General features: G+C 35.9%; 1 protein-coding gene across 3 annotated transcripts in view; it reads left to right on the forward strand.

Annotated features, from left to right (window-relative positions):
• The first annotated feature begins 10,528 nt into the window (after positions 1-10,528).
• Positions 10,529-18,429, forward strand: part of usp53a (ubiquitin specific peptidase 53a) — a 59,237-nt gene continuing 51,336 nt past the window's right edge. For 2 of the 3 annotated variants that reach the window (XM_073859368.1, XM_073859370.1), the window contains exon 1: positions 10,529-10,885. The gene's annotated coding sequence lies outside the window, so the exon portion shown is untranslated. Of the gene's footprint in view, positions 10,886-10,905; positions 10,992-18,429 lie in introns of those variants that run through there. The other variant, XM_073859369.1, reaches the window with a different exon arrangement.

Genomic DNA, 18,429 nt, shown 5'->3' on the forward strand with positions numbered 1-18,429 from the left:
CAAAATAAATAGTATGATTATTAATTAATATTGTCCTTTTGAATTAACAGAAATTTAACTCTGGGTTCACGGGCAAAATGTTGACAAAAATAATTGGCAAAACAGGAAATACCCAATGCTGATAAGTGTCCTGAGACTATCCTGTTGACACAGAACGCATTCCCAAACAGTTTCGATAGTTGTCAGACCACTTGAGATGTTTCCAGATGACAGGCTTCTCAGAATTTCTACACTGGCCCCCTAAGAGCTTCAAGTTTCATTTTAAACTATTTATCAAGGGTTGGGCTGAACTGTTTTAACTTTTGTAGCCCAACAGAGTGTAAAAATAACTTTTTGAACACACCTGTTTTCCCTTGGGGTGTGTTTTCTGGCCAACAAGAAGCAATAATAATCATTGAAGTCTCTGATGGAATGTACAGTTGGGCCAACATCTGGAAAGATGCAGAAAGAAACAGATTTAAAGAATTGCTTCTTTTAAGTAACATCTGCATGTTTGGCAAAGTTCTGAAGTCTATTCCTCTTATAATATAACCAATATTTTCCTGCAAATAAAACCAAAAACCATGCACTCCATGATTTATAGTTAAAACAGGATTACCACAAATTTAACATTTCTAAAGTAACCATAGTTTAACCCTTTAACATTAAAAATGTTGTTATAATAAAGTTAAAGTGCCAGTACTCTCATGCTGCGTTCACACCAAACGCGAATAGAGCGTCAAATTAGCATCTACCGCGTCTAGTTTGCCGATTTAACATTTTGAAAGCATGTCAAGAGCGAAACAGACACATGTAAAAAGTGAAACTGACGCGCGTCCGAGGCGACATCTGCTTCTTGTGGGAGCCCTTACAAAAATGAATCAATAAACTATGGTTACTGTAGTAAAACCATGGTAACCACAAAATAACCATAGTTTTGACAACCATGGTTTTCAAAAGCCATAGTTAACCATGGTTAGTGTAGTAAAATCATGGTTTTGCTGATAGTAATCAATACACCAAAAAACCATGGTTACTACACTTTTACCACAATAAAACCATGGTTAATTTTCGTAACAGAGGGGCAAGGAGTGACTCCGGGTGGGCCTGCCGCCACAGCAGCAAACAGGATCTTGGTTGGTTAACGCGACGTGAATTGACGCCAAAGTTCAAATTTTTCAACTCGGGCGTCAGATGCCTTCGGGTTAATTTGCGTCATTCGCGCGAACTGTGTGCACGAATAAAGCAAATTCGCATCTACCGCGCCGCGCTAAATGCCTCATTTGTGCCACGAGACCTCCAGATGCGCGTAAACGCGTCTTTACATTATTGACTTAACATTGAAATAATTCGCGCCAGACGCTCTTTTCGCGTTTGGTGTGAACGCAGCATCAGCCTCAGACGTCACATGCACATGTAAGGCACACTTAACTAGAAACACTTCAGCTGATTCAAAGTCATCCTCCTATTGGTTGAATTCTACAGGATTCAAGGAGACGTGCATGTTGCATTCTTTAATGGTCCGCCCGGACACAACCCAAAGCTGTCTGATCACAATCAACTAAATGCTGGATTCTTTAAAGTATGCGAGGTTCACGGTGTAAAGCGCTGTTGGAAACTTTTAAGATGTTTGTTAATGCCCACCAGTCTGTTACTTTTGGGGACATTTCCACGCACCCTAAATATGACTCGACAAAAAGTGAAATATGGCGCTTTATCTGTCATGTGGCCTATTGGGCGGTCCTTGGCTATTCAAAGCGGCCATGGCCCCTCAGACCTTCTGCTGTCAGTCTGAAGGTCTGGCTATGCGAGACTAGAGTGCCAAGGTTGAACACAATGCATCATGGGATGCAGTATATATGCACAATAAATAGCATACATTGCAGAAATACTAGTGCGTTAAAATTCATTTTATTACATGAAAAGGAAACGTGACAGAGTAATCAACACCCTGTTTAATGGGTGACATATACTGTACTTCACATTAACAAACTAACATCACATGCTACTAGTTATGTTGCACACAATTAATCTCATGAACTAATGTTGCCTACAACCAGCCTGCGGTCTCTACTTTGAATAGTCACAGCAGGTGGTCAAACAACATGTAGATACTGGCAGAATCGGACAGAGCTCCAGTACATTGTGGATCCAAAATTGGATTGAGATGCAACAAAAAATACCAAAAGGTCAAGAGCAGGTCACTGAGAACATGGCAGAAAGGTGTAAAAGTTCTTGCTGAGCATTAATGGAAACTAAACATGCGACCACTGTGTTCAAGTCATCGCTGTGACATTGTGAGTCAGCAGACTCAGCGATGGTCTCTGGCACACAGCCATTGTATATATGGACATAATCTGATTATGACTAACAAACACCAGTCATTCAAGTTTAAAATAATGTCATTAAAGCAAGCATCGCCCTTACCATTGCTTAACAAACCCCTAACCTTAAATGTTAAACTTGTGCTCTTTCTGCATGGGCAAGAATCACTCACAGTTTCAAGCAAAACCACTTACCTAAATGTATTTACAAAATGAATATTGAGAGTAACAAACTGTCTTACAATGCATACAAAAGCTGTGGATGTAAAATACTAGACAGCAGTTCTTCATATTGTTTACATGAACCTATATTCTCATGGGTCCAATTAAATCAAGTGTAACCATAAGTAACTAGAGCATAATCTAAACACTTGATACGGTCAATATAAGGATGCAGAGAGGTGTCACAATAATCACAATAATAAACACACTGGTATACAAATAAAAATTATATTATTAATTATAAAAAAGGATCACATTTCCTTTTTTAGGTGTTCTTATGAAAGAAGGAAAAAACAAGATTTCTAATGTAACTGATTATGTTTTTTCACCAATTTGTTGAAAATAGGTCGCCAGTTTTCTAAGCTAAGTGTCAATGGAAGAAATTGCTTCTTATCTTTAATGTCAGAGCCAGTTTGTCTGCCCTAACCACCAATATCAAGCCAACCATGTGATATCTTCAGTGAGGGCTAATGCTACCATGGCTCCGGTAGTCTAAACACTAGCAAAATACATCACAGTCACCACCTGGCAGACAGTCACAGATCATAAAGTAAATCCCCAAATTTTGCTAAGGCTGTTAAAGGAAAACACAACTCTTTTTTAATATTTTTTATGTTCTTACCTTAGCTTAGACAAATGAATACACGGGTCAGTGACGTGATGTTAATTATTTTGTGTCTGTATGGTTCAATTAAATGTAAAAGGGTTTAAATTTCAAAATAAATTTGCAGATTACTTGCATACATTCTCTTTTTGAGGACCAAGTCTAAAATTTCTGGCTTTATTTAATTTTGAAAGAATATTTGGGGGATAATTGCAAAAATGTCAATGTGGTATAACCGGTCTGTGTCAATTGATGTAACTAGTTTTTTTTATGAAAATATAAATGTATTCATAAAAATTTTTTGAACAAAATATAATCATGTAGTTTAGTGTAATGTAATTTTTTAATACATCTTTACATCATTTGTCAAAGCTTATTTAGAAAACATAAATATTACAAAAACGCATTAAAATTTACATTTAGAAATAACTAATAAAATGCATTGAAATACATCTGATGTGTGCTTTTAAAACAAGTTTTTTTTAAAGATTTTTTAATTTCTCATCTTGCCAAACCTTTTTTGTCCCACATACATATCTTTTTTCAATGCGTGCACTTAATCTTTGTACAGCGTATCGTAAATGTGTTAGCATTTAGCCTTGCCCCATTCACAGTGCCAGCCCGAGCCTCTTGGGGGCCCTAAGCAGAATTTGTTTGGGGGGCCCCCCTCCCACCAGTTTTTTATTAAAAAAAATAAAGAAATTACAAATATTTATTAAATGAACAAAGTTGCACATTAAGTAAGAGCTAAAATTAGCATTAGGTACAGAAATCAAATTAAATGAATCATAACAATGTCTTTATTGTATGAATTAAATATAATTATTATTTTTTAGAGCATTCTCTTTGTCTTGGATTGTTTAATTAACATTAATGACACAGATTTAAGTAGGTTAATTGAGGTTACTGTCTCTTTAAGAGAAGCACGGACCTGGTTTCTGCCTAATCTACAAACTTCTTAGGATCCAAACAGGGATGAATTTAGAAGATTTGACCTCAGGCGCAGTAATATTCACGGAAGTTTGAGCGAGAGGGGGGTAGTCAGGAGTGATAAAGTCACTGCGCGCTGAGGTTACAGTGCTGAACATTAAGTGCTCTTCCACCATACAATATAGTTCTCATTTTATATCCGCTTTAAAAATCGCCGTTTTATTTTGTGCCACCATACTTACTCGTGTAACTACTTATGTAACAGTCTTTAAATAGGGAAAACATGGAAGTGTTTGGTGGCTTCTAAATTCATTTTAAAGGGGTAGGAGTACATAAGTTTTACTTCTTCCTACTCCCTTTTGTACATGTAAATTGAGTTGTTTTATAAAAAACGAAGTTTTTTACTTTTTTGTTAACATGTGTTTTGTTTTTTTTCTATTTTGTAATTGCATTTACATGTTCAAAATAAAATAAAATAAAAAAAATCCCTGTTTGGATCCTAAGGAATGAATGGGGCTAAGCTAAATGCTAACACAGTCACAACACGCTGTACAAAGATTAAGTGCAAGGTTTGAAAAAAGATAGGGATGTATTAATTTGTCTAAGTTGAGGTAAGAACATAGTAAAATATTGAAAAACTGTGGCATTTTCCTTTAATGATAACATCAAATGCACAGCTGCAGTGAGGCTGTGGAGTTATGTGACATCCTGAACAAAGACTGTTTTATAAACTTTGATGCTCTCTCTTTTCATTTCAATTTACCTCATTTCATGGCTCTCAGTATTAACTAAAAAATTCTATTAAGTGCAAAGATCAAACATATACTTAACTAACCATTTTGAAAGGTCAACATGAAATCAAAATGTACTTTTCTGGTCTTAGACTTTGTTAACAGTGCACACAAATCTGATCTTTAGGACTGACTCACTTTTTGGCTGATATCACAAAGCCCTCTTATTTTTTTTTATAATTATTTAACATTACACTGTTATATATAGATTTGTTACCTAACCTTTAAGTTATTTGTATTTTGATTTTAGTTTCATTAACAGTTATATTAGCACTGTTATGCTGTTCTACAGTCCTTGTTCCTATCATTATACACTTGGGTCTCTATACTGTACATATGAAATTCATGCTACTGATGAAGGACGATTTGGTTCACTGCACTGTGCTAAAAACAGACAGTTTTTTGGATCTTTGCATTTTCTTTACAGTATCTTCACAGCAGTGTCATTAAAGATCCATTTTTGGTTCCCCAAAGAATCTTCCAGTCAAAGGTTTTTTTTAAGAACCACTTCTTTCTAACTTGTAGTATAGTCTATGGAAACTGTCCCCAAAAATAACACCCTAATAGTAATAATTCATTTGTGCAAGCACCATATTAACCATACCAGCACCATATGTAAACGTTTAGTGCCCTTTAGGGGCTCATGTGCATTGCGACAAAATGCAATGCAACTCCTGGACTACATACTACATTCTCCTGTACAATTTATGCAGGATTTCAAAAAATCTGACGGTGCATGTACAGTATGAGCACTCGGATGATGAAAATTGTATACCCTGTGTACGCATAAAAAATGAAACATACTTAAGGTAAAGTACACTAATAAAGGTGCTTCAAGGGTTCTTCACAGCAATTCCTCAAAGATCCATTAGTCAAAAGTTTTGAAACAGAACGTTTCTTTGAATGAAACCGTTCAGCCAAAAATGGTTCTTCTGGGCAGTGGCAGCAAGTGACTTATTTTTGGAAAGAATTTAGCCCGTCATGTGTGTGGTTTGTCATATCAAAATATGTGTTTGGTGCGTCATGTGAACCATGTTCATCATGAGTAATCAAAATACATGCCTGCTGCAGACACTTCAAGAGACGCTCACATGCTAGATACTTGCTTAATCTCATGTGTAATCAGAGTTTAGTGTTAAGTTAATGTCTTGCAAATATTTTATGAACGTGAGCATCTCTTTCATCATAAACCCTTTTTGGACATGTGTGAGGCAGGCATGTATTTCGACAACATGCATGATGCACATGGCTCACATTACGCAACAAACACATATTTTGAAATGAGGAGCAACAAACATGACACTCCGAACACATATTTTGAATGTGCGCCCCTCGGGAGAGAAGTCACCAGCCGCCACTGCTTCTGGGGCATCGTGAAGCACCTTTATTTTAAAAGTGTACACAAAGAAATGATTATACTGCATTAAATTGAATCATAATTTTGATCAGTCTGTGTACTATATCAGCAGAGGTGAATCTGTGACACATGTACATACCCTCACATGGCAATTACCTTCTCATAAATACTACCGTACAAAAGAACCTCACTTTCACCACAACCGATCACTATAAGTCATTTCAAGTCCTTAAATATGAAAGTAGGAAGCATTATATTTTCCTCAGGGAAATGATTTGCAGATGGAAAATGCATTGTCTTTTAAATGGGCTTTTCAAGTACTTCCTAGGGAAAGGAGTGTCACATTCCGATTCACTGTGACCCCTCTTAGAGCACTCATGTTCCTGGTTTCCTTTCACACTCTGTCCCACTGGCCAATCTGAGAACAGTACAATGGCCAACCTGGAATATGACTGTGCAATGCTTTGTTAAAGTATTTACAGACCTTCTTTTAAAAGAGTATTTTACAGCAACGACTGACAGACAAAATGAGAATTATAGGTGCATGTTACAATACACCTAATGGTATAAATAGAGTAAAAAAAAAATTCCCTCTCCATTTTTTATGTAACAGGATTGGACAGATGGTGTCCAGATAACAGTGGTCTTACATCACAATGCACCAGACTACTCGACAACCAGGCTTTCACTGAATCAGCCCACTAAGTCCATTACACGTCAAAGGCTAACAATAATTAAATATCTATCACACCATACATTAAAGGAGTAAAACACTTACTATGCAAAACTGAATAGTAGTGTCTTGCATGCTGCATACTACTTAGTATACAGTATACTGTGAGCTGCCTGCTATTTTAAAATAAACTTCTGTGAAACAGTATGCAATAAGAATTCATATTTTTAACAAAATGCTATGTTGTCACATAACCTCACCATGTTGCATGTTTAGTCAGCAACTGTAGAGTACAGATATTTTGGATCAAATACTGTAAATATGTATTTGTATTTGGCTGGTTGGTCAGGTTAAATTGCATTACATTGTGGTCCAGAGCATTCCTCAAAATGTACTCTGACAGCATACTTTGGCATATAACTAGTCTGTGAAAAATTTGTGATTTTGTGATTTACTTATCTAAATAAAATCATCCTGCAAAATGTAAATAACATTCTGTGAAAATATAACTCTTTGTTTAATTAATGTTTAATATTGACTGAGTAAGGTCATGACTCATGTCAAAGATTGAAATCAAACTTTGATGCTCCTAATTATATAATGAATGATCCTGGATTTTACAGAGGAACACGTAAAAAGACGTTGTCTCAACACTTCTACACTCAGAAAAAAGATTCAAAAGTTGTACCTTTTTTGTAACTGGGACGATGCCAACATGTACCCTAGTACCTTTTAGATACTTTGTCCTGTAGATATAATTTTTGTTCATCAGTCATTCTCCCTTAACCCTCAAACGCTCCTTGTTTTCTATTTACACTACTGGCCCTTGGGGTCTATATGACCCCAAAATTGAAAGCATAATTGTAAGAAAAATATACATTTTCAAAAATACAAATAATATATAATTTTTTTGTTTACTTCTCATCTATACTATAAATTATGATCTAAATTTGATTTAAATTGTTTTAAGATATTGATCTAGGTGTAAGGTGTTGAATTCAGCCATCTGTTTTTAGAAAAAAAACATAAAAGAATTACATTTTAGGAATTAAATAATTTCGACCAGCAGATGCCCATAGAGACCCATACATTTTACTGGATATGGGCAACTGCTTACATCTACACTACATCACTACATTTTGTAAATTTACGTTTATATAAACATTAGAAAGGACATTAAAAATAAATATTATGTCATTTCTCATTTGTTTTCTGTTTTTAAACCATTTTAGGGTTAGATTTAGGTTTTGCTTTAGGATGTAATTTAAAGAGTAACTAAACCCTAAACCAACTTTTTTAGTTAATGATCTGTAAGAATGATGCTTTTTTTTTTAGTGCTGTTCATTGATTTTAGTAAGTTTTTTGACAACTGGATATAAAGTGTTTCAATACTACAATATATGGTGTGAAAACGTCTGAGTGCTGCCCTCTTCAGGTTGAATGGTGGCTACTGCAGTTGAATTTTCCTATTGGATGTTGGGTCCAAAAAATAACTTGTGACGTAAGCAGGTTCAAGCTCACCACGCCCTTGTTACGATCTCACCAAACACTTGGTACAAGCTTAGTTCGTCCCCTCTATCTCCGTTGGAATCTGCCCACTTTTCTTGCATTTTTCAAAAATTGCCAGTGGGTGGAGTCAGGCTCTGACCAGGGGTTTAGTTACGCTTTAATATATAGGTTTCTCCATGTTTTGTCTATTTTTAAATCATTGGTCGCTTGGAGTTGGGGTTAGAATCGGGGTTTGGGTTAGGATGTCAGTTTATGTTACAAAAAGTTGTTCTAACCCAAAACCCAAGCGACAATGGTAAAAAACAGAAAACAAATAAGAAACCAATAAGTAAAACGACACGAAACGAAGCGCCATATAAGTGAATGGGAAGGACTGGCGTATCATATGCATGCAAAAGTGGAATTTGGTGTATCTATTGCACGATAATCACACTGCATGTCATTTGTACACTTTTTGGTGAGAATCTGGCAGTCATACCTGTGTGTGTTTGTTTGTGTGAGCATGTGTTTTCTGCATTGCATTTCTGCACAAGTACCAGGCCTTCATAATTTCTGTGTCAAAAATTTCAGATTTACGCTGGATTTATTGACATTTATTTATAAACTTTTTGCATTCCCCATTCATTTCAATTGGGGTCATATTGACCCCAAGGGACAGATTAATACAAAAAATGTTACATACCTTTAGGACAACCGAATCAAGCCCAGTTTTTTTTGTGTGTATGTAAAGATAGATTATTTAGGAAAAGTCACAAAATTTTATATCTCTGAGATGAAGGGAACCTTTTTTTTAACTAATGAAATGTCGTTTGGGGTCAAATAGACCCCAAGGACCGTTTGAGGGTTAAAGGCAGGGTGCACGATCTCTGAAAGCCAATGTTGACATTTGAAATCCCCTAAACAAACACGGCCCTATCCCAATAGAATCTGGACCTTCGTTTTGATAGACCCGCCCCACACATACGCAACCCAGGCAACGATGTCGTAAATGAGTGAAAGCATTACTTACGGACAAACGGCTGCAGGAGACATAGATCGCTTACACATGCTGCACACATAAAGACTTCCGTAGCACATGTAAGTGTCCTAGCTTGACTCAATTTTTTAACAGTATTTGCTTAAACCTCTTAAAGGTTTGATAGAACTGAGCGCTCTATCCTCTGTGTCAGTAGTAGAAATGCCCCTTAATGCTGATTGGCTACAAGTTTGTTTTGGTAGTCGGCCCGACTCCCTCTTCCAAAGCGTTTTTCAAAAATCGTGCATCCCCCTTTTAAAATAAAAAAAATCGAATGTAAGTGCACACATACAATTTAGAAACTGAATCTTAAAAATGGTGTTAAAAAGGTTTTTGAAAGAATTTAGCTTTTTAGCCTGTTGAACTTTTCCCCTTCAAAGAAACTTGTGCAGCAGAAAGGTTCTGTTGATGTTAAACGTTCTTTATGGAACCATAAATCCTGACAAAGAACCAAGGAACCTTTATTTTTGGGAGTGAAGCAGAGACCTCCAGCTCATACAAAGACAAAACATCTAAACACAAAATAATATCATAAAAAATTAAATATGTACCAAGAAACTTACACAAGAAGATGTGGAATGTGCATAATACGCCAGACAATGCTGTCAAGTAAGAAAGATTTCATTTAATGACTCCCTTTATGTATGTTCTCCAATCCTGTTTAGTAGGAAAGTAACCTAATTTTGTAGCTCAGTTGGTAGAGCATTGTACTATTACAGCAACTTTTAAAAGTCGTGGGTTCGATTCCCACTGAAAATATAAAAATCTATACCATTGCACTGTAAGTTGCATCTGCCAAATGCATCAGCATGAATTTAATCACATATTCATGAATCATGTCTTTACAGTAAAGTACATTCAGAAATTTCAAAGTAAAAATCTTTAAAACACTATTCTAAATGCCAGGAGTGAGGGCATGCACCCCTCAATGTTCAATTTAGTTCGTTTCAGCATGTCCCTACCTAGACTCCAAAGCACGTGTATCAATCGCCACCCATGAAACGAGTTGTTTGTTGCTGTGTTTCGACACAGCAGAAGAAAGTGTGAGAAAGCAGGAGAGTGACTCCTCCCTTCACCCTGCTGCATGAGTGCTGGGACAGACTGCAGTAAATACTGTAGTCAGTGTAAAGCAGAGGTGGGCGGGGCTTGACCTAAGCACCGAAACCAGCGCTGATCCAGAAATTCAGGTGCCTGCAGTCAGTCAACTCCAGAGCTCGTGTCAGTACACACACAGAGGACTACTGCTGGGACGTTTCAATTCACATTGTAGCAGTTTTGGAGTGATTACGAGAAGAGTGAAAACAATATTAAGTTGGATTTAAGATATTAGGCTTGTAACGTTAGTCTACCTCAGTCGCGTGTCGCTTCCGCTTTACAGACCAGCAGTTTGACGGAGTCAATGGGACTATTTAATCGTCAATAAATAATTTTACCTTTAATCTGACAGAAATTGAGGAATACCTTGGGTTTTCGACTACACGGTGAGTATATGTGGCACTTGTCGTGTCAGTACATTTTGTTTTGCTTAAACTTTCTTGGCCATGTTTCGGCGGCAAGTGCGCATGTGCGGACATGTACCTGAATCAGGTAAACGAGCAGCCTTTACTCACAGAACGATACATTTAACCGCAAAACTGAACAAATTGCTTAGTTTAACGTTCATGTTCAATCTGTCATTACATAATATAACCACCACAAAACTGTTTAGTTGGGTTTAAATGGTACCTGTTAAAAAATACACACTTCGTGTCATGTTGCTTGCTACATGATACGTGCTTTCTGCGTTTTTAACTTGAACGAACGTAGCCTAATACACGAACATATAACTTAGTTGATAAATACACGCTTGACTGTATTCATTTTGTCACTTTGAAGAGTTTAAGTAATAATAAAACAGGTTATAGGCTCAAAGTCCTAATTCATTCATGAAACTCGTATGCTCGTGTCGTATTTACATATATCACATTTGTTTATATTTCTAAACGAAAAGTTTCCTCAAGCATTAAACGGCCACATAGAAATTATCACTTTACAGTAAGGTTGTACTTGTTAGTCGATGCTTTAGCTAGCATGAACTAATGAGCAATGTTCATCAACATACTAATCTTGTTAATGCTAGTTAATGCCAATTTAATTGTTTGTTAGATCATTGTTTATTAACTAATTGTAACTGTTACAGCTTTATGTATGTATGTATGTATGTATGTATGTATGTATGTATGTATGTATATGTATGTATATGTAAGGAATCATTGACAACAAGCCATTGAACTATAAGAAAATAATGCACACCAAGGTGGTAATGCACTGCAGGTGTGCATTATTTTCAAATAATTCAAAGGACCGGAGTCAATTATTCCGCTTATACCACGGTTACCACAAACATTGCTCTGGTGCCTATTTTTAAGACATTTGAAAAGATAGGTGTGCGGTTTACAGAAAAATAATCAACACCCATAGAACATTTCTCAGCCAATCAGAATGCAGCATTCAACAGACCTGTGGTATAAATATATATATAAAATAGGATTAGTAAATGCTGAAGTTTCTGTCTTAAAATAAATCAGTGCCCTTTGTTTTGCCTCAAAATGCCCACAAGTTATGTTTTTAGTAAGGCATATTTGTTAAAACTAGTTATATGTCATAATTAAATTAAGGCCTAGTCCTGTCTTAAGCTAATCCCTGTCTGGGAAACCACCCCAAAATGAACTAAGATGAATAATTCCTGTAAAAGTATTGTTCAATGTTCATTAACTAATCTTAACAAATGCAACCTTTCTGTAAAGTGTTACTGTTTTGATAGATTGTGTAATAATTGACCATGTAGTCTAATCTTATAAGGGTAGCCTACTGAACATCAAAATAATTAATTATAATAATAATTAGGGTTTTATTAAATTAAGATATTTGTAAAAGCATTGCATCTGTGGATTGAAATGTAATTAATTTGTTTATTCTTTGCCACAAACATAACAGCAGATTAAATTGGCTCAACACACTTTCTGGCATCAATACCTTTCAGATTAGACTTCTGCAGCACACACATTTCATTTTCAACTTTATGCAATTGCGTAAAAGTGAATGCACACGAGTTCGATGTCAGCCATTCATTGGCCCTTTGGCTAGTGTAACTGTTATCTGAAAGAAATATTTATAATTTCCTTTGATCATCTTTTTGATCTCTTTATATGTGATGATAATTATTGTGTATATTCAAATTACATATATGTTCATTTGTGTTAGACGGATATAGTCACCACACATCACCAACAATTTAGGTGTATCATTAGACTAAACATTTTTTTAGTTTGTGGTAGTTAACATTTCACTATGCCTGTCATTGGTCTGTTCTGTTGTACAATTCTCCTGTAACTAGCAAACTAGAGCCAGCATGCAGCAAATCCGCCTGTGTCTTCTGCTGTCCTCATTTACTCTCAAATTCAGTCTCGTCATTCAAGTTTGTATGACAAACTGATGTCAGATCAGATCTTACAGGTGCATGTTCACAGCTCTATCCTGAAGCGCAGTTGTACAAGGTGTTTCCTGGCGGAAGTTAATGGAATAGTTTAGGGAGGAGTTTCGTGGAAAGCCTGTTATGCAGATCAGGTTTGTGGAAACTAGGACAAATTCACATGTAGCCTTTGTTTAAGTGCCTTCTTCATTTGCCACATTGCAATGCAAAGACAGCTTTCATATATGGGTGTGTATGTTTGTGTTGAGTGATGCTCATGCATGTGTGATGCACAGGACTGGTGCAACAGAGGAAAGGCTATGACTGTTCTCTTAGGCAAAACAATGATGTCATTTGTGAATCATTCTGACAGACATTACAAAGTATTCTGCGTGAATTTATATATTTTGGGCTGTTAAAGTTTATCCTTTTCTTTAAGAGCATGCTGCTAGCGACGCTAAGGTTATGGGTTTGATTCCATACAGTACTGCCAAAATGTATACCTGAAATGCATTGTAGGTTCGGTTGCATGCGATACTGTACTGTAAATGTATCCGAGATTTTTTTGCTGATATCACTAAATAAAAAAATACACTTTCTCAGCATATTAGCCATCTGCTTCATTTGTTATTGTTTACAAGGAATCCTCTTCAGAATATCTGGAAGTGGCTGACTAAGCACACCACTTATAATGTCTGAAGTCACCGATGCTGAAAAAAACGTTTTAAAGTCTATTGGAGGAAGCTCAGTTTTTCTGTTGGAAAATGAAAGGAAAGAGAGTTGTTGCCCGCATTGTAACTTGGACATTTATTGGCAAGCTGTATGGAAGAAAGGAAACATTAAAGGAAGTCAAGTACGCTACAGAGAGGATATTACACTTCAGTCACCGATTTAAAAAGTTCAGAGATTTAATGTCGTCATAAATCCTGTATTTGTTTATTTGAGAGATTTGCCACATTTTAAAAAGGTAGTTTTGTCGTTATTGTGTGAATGTGTGAGTGTGGTTTTTGTGACCTGTTCAGTGTCACAGTGTTGCTGACCGTGTGCTGGAACGCAACGCATGGCCAACAGGAAGCCCACACAGGAAACGGCCGCAGTATTGTTGCTCGAAGGCAAAACAGCATTCTCCAATCCTCAGGGAATTCTGCCGCTCCCTCAATGTTGTTTCGGGGATTTAGGAGAGTGTCGCGTTTCGGCTCACCAGGGCTAAACCAGTGTCGTCTTTTCTTAATGTCCTGATTTTTATTATGGATTTGGGATCAGAAGAGGATATTATTCATCACTGAGTGGCAACATTTCTTAGCACATGGCATATGCCTATTAAATGAGACCTTCTTTCTTTTGATGTATATAAAAAGTTGTTGCATAACTAGCCATATGTCTGTCTGTACTATTTCTTATACAAAGTTGTATATGTTTATTTTTATTACAACATTGTGATTCACACACCACTTCATCATGACATGGCTGGTTGGGCCACTTATTCTGTATTACTGTTGACATGTGCGATGGTTTGCGTAATGTTATTTTATGATGACTCGTATGCTGATGTTGTCATTGCTCAAATATGGAAATGTGTCGTTATAGTTGGGTTGTGTTACAGATGGTTAAATGGCTCCGGTTGTTTCACAACTTTGTTCCTTATGTAAAGATGTGTTCTCATTTTTTGAGGAAAATGTTCTGAGATCATCTGAAAATATCATGCCATTTGTCTCACTTCAAATAATTCAAATCTTAGACACTTAAGGCAGATGTCTGTTTTAAGATGTTTTTAAGTGAACCGTTTTCAGAATTTTCATAGAAAATGAACCAGGGACAAAAATAAATAAATGGGCCTTTAATTAATTTACATTATGCAGTTGTCAGACAATTTTATTCGGTGACTTGCGATGCGTTCAAGTATGGGTGTTCTTTGGGAATCAAACCCACAACCTTTGCGTTGCTAAGGCCAGGCTCACACTATACTACATTTTTATCGTGGTCGATCTGGTTAAAATGCACACATAATGAAATCTTGACAGATATTCTTCTCTCAAATATTAAGCATTTTTCACACTACAAGATTTGAAAACCATGCCGTATTACACACTACAGGATCTTATTAAGATTATCGTGCCTGAGGGAGCGCTTCACGTCACCTCATGAGGAAGCAGATGTAAACGAATGGAGACTGTGAAACATTTATTTTTTGTATTAAATATCTCTTTAGTTCTTGTTTTTGGATTTTTTTAAAAATTTGACACGTTTTCACAGATTGATTATTCAGGCAGTCCAGTTATTTCCTCACTTTCACAAGCCGTTTCTCCATCGTACAGCAGCTTGTTTTGCCATCATTATTTCAAAAGGTCGGCCATTTACCTCCCTCTCTCACTGGTTATTTTAAAGTACTGATGTAATCATCCAGATTTAAGATCCTAAATATCAAGCATATTTGATATGATCAGAGAGGCACAGAACTGCTTGCGAGCACATTACGAGGTGTAAGATATTATCTGTAAACGTCACACATTACATGATAAACTGAGCCAAACATCAGATCAACGTCCTGGTGTCTCAGGTTTTCTCGGTTTCTCGGGAGGGGATAATTGGAGGTATATTCAGGCCTGTATTGTAAGCTTTGCATAACACAATTTCTTATATTTTTTCTAATCTGTTCAACAATTTTTAACAGTGTTAGGTTTGGGAATGTGCAGTAAAATAGCATCTCGAGTAATTTACACCTGTAAGCACTTCATTATCCTGTAAATCTCTACAGGGATCTGTACATTAGCATAGAAAAGCCATTAGTTAAACATTTGTGATTAGACAGTTCATCAAAGCCCTGAATTTAGATCATTACAGCACTCTGAGCTTCATATTATAAATGAGAGCTCAAGTATTCATTATAGGTACAACAAATTTTCTTTTGTGTGATATAGACTGAAAATGGAGTCAGGGGAATCCAAACATAGTTTTAAGATTTTTAGAGGAAATGAATTTTAAACTTCTCTTTTAGTCTTACTTTATTGCTTTATTTAATTACACTTTATTCTCACCATGAATATAGCCCTAGAAGCTGGTATGGCATTTACAAGATAAGAAAGAAGACTAGAGAAGGATAAAGCTTTCTTTCCTAAGTACTGCATATGAAGAGAACGCAATAAATCAACTTTGACTAATTTCGGTAAAAATGTGTTTTCTATACAAAGAAAGTGACAAGATAAAAAACACTGTTTTCTGTTACAAATTTTGCACATAGCATCTTTAGCTTATAAAAACATTAAAAATTCCATAATTTGATTTTCAAAGATTTATTATAAAAAAGATTTTTTTACGCAAAATGCAATAATTCCGTGACAAGTTTTTTTTAAATGCTATAAATCTATTGAATCAATACATAAATGTGCATTCATCTTTTCCATGTTATATTCATTTAGTTGACTAGTTGTATACACGGATAAAAAAACTTTAATGGCATTAATCAAAACACTTTGTCATATTAAGAACACTGTCATTGCTGCTGTCATCCTTGGGACGTCGTCGCTGAACTTTTTTGACTCTCCTTTTTTGTCTTCGAGTAAAATAATGGAAAGTTTTTTATAAGATCTCCTGTGGGTCAATGTGTTAGCATGACAGAAGCTTGATGCTGTCGTGTGAGAACAAGCAACTGCCGGCATTTTTCCTTCACACAAGTGGCCTACGTTTCTTCCCCACCACAGAAAACCACCACAGGTTTATCAATGCCATCAAATTATTATTTTGTTTTTGTTTGTTTGTTGATCACGAAGTAAAGCAGATGTGGAAAACTAGGATTTTGTCTGCATTCAAAGTACTGCCATTGTTGTTCAATGCGTGAAATGGTCTGCTGTGATTTGTTGAGCAGATTAATTGCATTCTGCAGAGAAGGAGGACTGGCGTTTATCGTGTTTTGAAAAAACTGTGAGAAAAGATGACAGAAGAATTACATGGGAGACATATAGAGATATGGGATTTTCATAAAATTGAGAATTTACTTTTTAATTTAATTTAAAATATTTTTTTAAATGCTGTTTATCGTGTTTTGGAACCAAACTTTTCATTTTTGCCTACCAGTGTCTAGCATAGTCGAGTAAATATAATTTGTGAGAAAGATGAAGAAAATTGTTTTTTGTTGGTCTTTAAGGAGTTTGATTTCTTAAAGATGTTGGAAAATGTCTTTAGAGTTAACGGATGCAGTAGACTAGTACTTGTAGCCTATTGTATAACATAAATTAACAGTACTGTAAGTGTGTCCTTTTAAAATTAGGAAGGAGATCAGAGGCATAACGAAAATACAGGAAATTATGTTATCTTCAGTTCTGATATTCTAGGTCTTTGTTAAAAGGTTGGGGATATCCTCACTTGCATTAGCTAAAAAATGACTGGTGGTCATAAGAGCAAGTGACAGTTTATTTTATTAATACACTCTAAAATTGTAAATGTTTCTGTGTACATTCAATGATAAGCATGCTTGGATTACTGTTTATAAACTCAAGTTTATTATATATATATAGCCATATCGTACTGTGCATTATATATATTACAGTACGCCATGTCCAGGGAGTTTGGCAGGTATTTGTGTCATGCCCCTTTCTCTCCCTCACCCTCGCTGTTTCTGCCCAAGTTTATGTCATGCTGGGATAAATGACCACAACCGCAGGCTCATGAGCTTGGGAGAAAAACTGTCACCCCTAATGTCAGCATTTTCCGCTCTCCAGCTACATCATCACCTGATTGTGGTAGCTGTGATTTGCTCTGCACTACTTTCTTTTACAGAGAGTGATGATAAGACCCCAGACAACTGTGGAGGTAAATGTGGGCTTAATGTCTCTTGATTTCTGACTTGTGTGAGTTGAAATCTGAGAGTTTCAAACAGAAGTTATGATGCTCTGGATGTAATCCAATGAACTTCCTGTTGAACAAAGCATTTAGGTATTTAGATGCAGAGGGAAACTGACATTGCAGGGATCTTATTCACATATTCATATCTATGGTCTAAGCTGGTGCGATTGAACTAATTTGCATATTTATACATCCATGTAGCTTGCACTAAACGTTACATTCAAGCTATTTTAATGCATGAAATTATCATCAAAAAACTTTTATGCTGTTTTGATCCTTAAAAGATGACTTTTAAAGGATAAAATTATCGACTACATAGTTTTTGTTGCCATAGTTTTGATGGGTTACATTTTCTTTGCCATGTTGTGTTTGAATTTTATTTATTTATTTTAAGTCAGAATTAGGGCTGTCAAAATGAATGTGTTAATAATAACGCGTTAAGGCAAATTAATTTTAACTCCACTAATTTTATTAACGGGCGATTAACGCAACATGCAATTTCTGTTTGACCCTTTGTCTAGCCCGTAGTTGGATAAATTGAGACGCAGCCTTTTAGACAGTAAATGTGACCCGTACTGTCCAAATGAGTCAGAGGTTTTTATAAAAATAAGAACATTAAGCTCTAGTCTAGCAAATCCAATGCTCTAAATGGTCGTTGAACATCTAAAATAATTATTTTTGTACGTTTTCTGAGAGGTTCTGCTTAAATAATACACAAAGGATGGTTGTCCATTA

The sequence above is a fragment of the Misgurnus anguillicaudatus genome, chromosome 21 (genome assembly GCF_027580225.2).
Source record: "Misgurnus anguillicaudatus chromosome 21, ASM2758022v2, whole genome shotgun sequence".
Lineage (NCBI taxonomy): Eukaryota > Metazoa > Chordata > Actinopteri > Cypriniformes > Cobitidae > Misgurnus > Misgurnus anguillicaudatus.